Raw genomic sequence first — 5,216 nt, forward strand, 5'->3', positions numbered from 1 at the left:
TCAGCAGTAGCTGTGTGACGGCTCAATTGCATCCTTAGCCCAGTCCTGCATCTCTTACAGCCTTGTGACAGGGCTCCCAAGAACACAGTCTAAACATGATGCAGGCAAATTTCCATTTCAAAGTCTGTTTTCAGAGAAATTGACCTAGGACATTTGGCATCAAGAAGCATATTTTAAAGCAGAATTTTGGAACAGTACCATTCTCTAGACTTGGCTATGAAGGAAGCCTATTACTGCTGTTCACTAGAGTCAGGAGAATCTTTGACATGCATGTGGGTGCTATCGTTAAATTTTTACTTATGGTGAACCAGTGGAAGAGACGTGCTGGATGTGATGGCTCAGGCGTTGCTGAGTTTTCAGAAAATGTCAGACTTCAAGCTTACGGAACTGAATGGCTAGGGCTGGCTGCTACTGATGCAATGGAGAAAGACAATAGAGAGCAGAGGCGATTAAGCACCAAGTTAAGGCACAGCGAGAAAGTCAGAGGGCCCTTGTGGCAGCATTTAAACAGAATCCCTCCTTCTGCAGCAAAAGGCAGGAAATCCTCAGAAAGCTTTATGAGAAGCATAGCAAGATAAGTGTTAAAGGAGTTTGGACTCTCCATCTCAGTAGTTCACCAAGGTAAAGGAAGTGACTGGAAAGGAGTGGGCCTGTTAGTATTGGCAGAGGATGCCTGCATTGATAAACACAGGAACCCTGATACCTCAGACTCCCCTCAAGTTTCTACAGAAGGGTCTCACTTTTCCTCATTAGAAGCTGGTACTTCCTCTCTCTTACATAAAGTATTATTTGCAAAATACAGCTGACCTCCGGTTATAATCTCACCCATAGAAGGACATCACAACACAAGCCATCTGGGGAATTTCTGGGCCTTACGAAAGAAAAACGGGACTGTCTGTCACAAAGTCTGTGTCATACAACCATTGCAAAAGCAGGAGTTGGGAAAGTTAGCACTAGACTAGGTCACAAAAGTATGTGGTCAGGGTGGCAGAATACAATTGGATAAAATGGGCTGGAGAGATGGCTCAGTGGTTAAGAGCACTGGCTGCTCTTACAAAGGACCTGAGCTCAGCTCCCAGCACCCACATGGCAGGACAACCACCTGTCACTCCAACTCCAGTAGATCCGACGCCCTCTCCTGGCCTCCACAGATATTGCACAGTAGTGGTGCTCTCTCATGCAGGCAACACACTCATTAACATAAAATAAAAATACATAATTAAAATAAAATCAGATAAAAGAGAATTCATTGATATGGGGGTACCCTCACAGGAGGCAGTCTCTAGCACCCTGGTGCATATTGTGGGAAAGTGCTGATATATTAAAAAGACATAGATGCTTGGGAGAAGGGATGATCCTCACTAAATGAAGTGGAAATGCCAAACTGTACTGGCAGATGATTAAAACAGGAATATCAACACCCAGAGAAGTAGCCATGTCGGAATAAATACATTATGGAAACACAGGAAAAAAATTCATCAACTGATTATGTTTTTAGAAAAGGCCTCTAAGAAGTTTCATTTGTGGGAGTCATGGAAAATGTACATGTGAGTGATACTACAGGTAGAATTGTGTCCCTCCTAAGGTCATCTGTAAAAAACCTAAGCCACAGTGTGATTATGCTGAGAGACAGGGCCTTCCAGAGGAAGTTAAGGTTCACTGCTGTAATAAAGATAGGATCTTAAGATGAGTGTGGTGGCATGTTCCTTTAATTCCAGCACTCTGGAGGCAGAGGCAAGGGAATCTCGTGAGATCAAGGCCAACCTGGTCTAAATAGAAAGTTCCAAGTCAGCTGGAGATACCGGGAGACTCTGTTTCAAAAAGCAAAACCAAATGAAAAGATAAGCTCTTAACACAGAGGAGTAGTATACCAGAAGAGAGAGAGAGAGAGAGAGAGAGAGAGAGTCTCTACCTACATGTGGAGGGTCAGAGGACAATGTAGGGTGTCATTCTACCTTGTTTTTTGAAACAGGGTCTCTCATCAGCTTGAAACTCACCAAGAAGACTGAGTTGACTGGGCAGAGAACCCCAGGGATTTCTCTGTCTCTGCATCCCCAGTGCTAGGATTACCGCCCATGTGTTCTAGGGATTGAACTCAGCTCCTCAGATTTGCAAGGCAAGTACTTTAATGACTGAGATATCCTCTAGGCCTGACATGTTCTTTTAAGAAAAGACTACAGAGAATTTATTGTGAAAAGGCAGCTGTCTAGCTATCTACAAGTCAGGAAAAGAGAGGTTTTTAGCAGAAATTAAGTTTACGAGACGAATTTACACTTTCAGCCACCAAAAATGGGACAAAATAAATGTCTGTTATTTAAGCCACGTGATCCATGGTATTTTGTTAAGAAAACTCAGAACTGATTAATACAGAGGGCCTCCAAAATTCTTGAAAGATTTAGTGGTGGCTCTCCTCTGCCAGCTAGAGTTTACAGGAAGAGGGACTGCTCTGCTCTAAAACAAAATTCCCTGTTAATAACAGGGATGATGGAGTCATGAACTAATTCAGGCCAGATGGAGGCATTTAACCATCCAAAGCAAGGTGGATGCAATGTCATGATGATTGACAAGGTCAATATGGCAGCGACATGGAGGCATGACCTACAGAGGGCTGTGAAGACTGAAAAATGTGTCATACTGCTGAAAATCTAGGGGTCCAGGACCTGGAGTCTGTCAGGATACTCTCTTTACAGTAAAGTGCAAGTTAAGAAGTTAGTTTTCCTTTTATAGTATACCAGTAAGAAGGAACCACCATGCTTAATAAGCCTCTTCAGTGCAGATGAAAGCCTGTGTAGTGCTTGGAAATGGCTGAAGTTGAAGGCTGTGAATGAAGAAAGTACTACTCCAGGTCAGGCTATTGAGAAAGCAGGCTTATGCCTGTGCTGTAGCCCTGGAATATTCTATAATACTAGAGGTATCTGTGAAGAGAGTAGACACCATGTGGAGTTTATAGCAAGTCTTAACAAGAGAATCAGTGCAGACTTCCAAGACTCTGTAGCAAGTTCATACCATGTACAGCAAAGACTGATATACCACTCAAACAGCAACTACTAACAGGCTAAAAGGCATTAAGAGAAACCCAGCTTCTAACCATAGGATGTCAAGAAGCCATGCAATCACAACTGCCTTTCATGAGCTGAGCTCTCTCAGAGTCAAGTAATAAATTTAGTCAACTTCACAATGACCCATATTAAGATGGAAGTAATTTGGGGTCAAATAAGCTACATAAGTAGATGACCAAGACTCCTATGTGCTATACCTGTATCACACTGTCTTCCAGCTCACATTTATGACCCCCGTCTTCACTCATAGTACATCTGCACAATAGCTACCTCATAGAGGAGACACAAGATTCAATGTGGTCCTATATGGCTTGGTTTGTTATATGAAAATAAACTGAAAATGGACTTTTGCTGCGCTACAGCACCACTCAGTTTGGGTCCTGAAAAAAGAAGTGAAGAGATACTCTACCAGTAGCCAGGACTGTCAAGAAATATACCTGCCTGTCTATCTTTACATCATGTCATAACAGAAGACACACTCTACAGTGGAAAAAGGCACAGAGTCAAGAAATTCACTTGCTACTCTACCCCCAAGAAACTGTCAGCCTGATGGAGTAATACCATGGCTATTTGAAGACAAAAGTGAAGTGTCAGTGTATTAGTCACTGTTCTGTTGCTGTGACAGAAACACTGACTAAAGCAATTTATAGAAGGAAGAGTTTATTTGAGCTTACAGTTCCAGGGGAATTACAGCCTGTTATGGTAGGGAGGCACAGTGGCTGGAGGTGGCTGGAGCAGGAGCAGCAGAAGCTAAGCGCTCACATCATCATGCAGGCACAGGAAGCAAGAGAGTGACTGGAGATCTGGCAAGGCTTAAGAACTCTCTAAGCCCTCCCCCACTGATGTGCTTCCTCCAGGATAACCACACCTTCTAAGACCTCCCAAAACAGTGCCATCGTCTGGGGACAAAATGTCCAAATACTTGGAGTCTATGGGGGACATTTTCATTCAAACCACCACATTCCACCCCCTGGCTCTCATAGGCTCATAACTATATAAAATGCAAAATGCATTTAGTCTAACTTTAAAAGTCCCCATAGTCATTATCAGTCTCACTACTATTCAAAAGTCCACAGTCCAAAGTCTCTTCTGAGATTCAGTGAAATACCTTAACTGTAAGCCCCTGTAAAATCAAAAGACAAATTACATACTCCCATCATACAGTGGAACCTAACACACATTACCATTCCAAAGGGAGGAATGGAGGCATAGTAAGGAAATTCCAGATCAAAATAAGACTGAAAACCAACAGGGCAAACACCAAATCCAGTAGCTCCATGTCTGACTTCTAGAACTTTACTTCCAAAGTGTCGGAGACCACGCTGCCTGGAAGCCCTCCCTGCCCCCCAGGGCAAGCATCCTCCGGAGAACTTGCTGATCAGTCCTCCCTGCCCCGTAAGATAAGCAACCCTTCTGATGAATCAAAATAAGTTTGAGCAACCACCAATTTCCTTAGCCTGCAACCAGACCATGGCACCAGGTCCCCTCATCCTAAGGGACATTCATTAACCCGTTGAGACAACTCCTTTCCTCCCTCTTCCCCAGCTAACTTTCCGCTTCAGCCCGTATAAGAATCCCCATGGAAAAATAAACTTTGGCAGCTTGATCAGAGTTCTTTGTCTTGCTGTCATTCTTCGTATCTCTTGTCCCATCATTCCAGGTCCCTGGGAGTTCGAGCCTCTGTCTCCCGCCCTGCTGGCCAGGGCACCAAAGGCTCTCCAACTTTGCTGCATGCAACATACATCTCTCTCTTCAGTTGGTACCACTCCCTGTATGCAGGTCTTCTTGGCAGATGCCTCACAGTTCTGGCACTATGAATGTCTTCTTGGAGGTCTCCATTGCCAGCCAGGCTTCATCTTCACAGCTTCACGCAATGGCCTATCAGGGCCTTCTCTAGGCAGGGGAACCCCTCCCCTATCCCCCACAAATGGCCTCAGTGGCTCTCTGAAACCTTGGAGGAAGAATCAACGACCCCTTCACTCTTGCATCTTTCATGCCTCTAAAGCCAGCACCAGGTGAACTACACTGCCAAGTTTGCCTGCAAATTTGGGATGGACTCCAGCCTGCTTTATCCATTTTAGAAGTTTTTCTCTTCAGTGGTCCCTGCAGCATTTTCCTTTCACAAGTTAGAGACTTAGCTGGCTGTGGTCTTGCCCT

This window comes from Nannospalax galili, unplaced genomic scaffold (genome assembly GCF_000622305.1).
Source record: "Nannospalax galili isolate Female #2095 unplaced genomic scaffold, S.galili_v1.0 scaffold291, whole genome shotgun sequence".
NCBI classification, from domain to species: Eukaryota; Metazoa; Chordata; class Mammalia; order Rodentia; family Spalacidae; genus Nannospalax; species Nannospalax galili.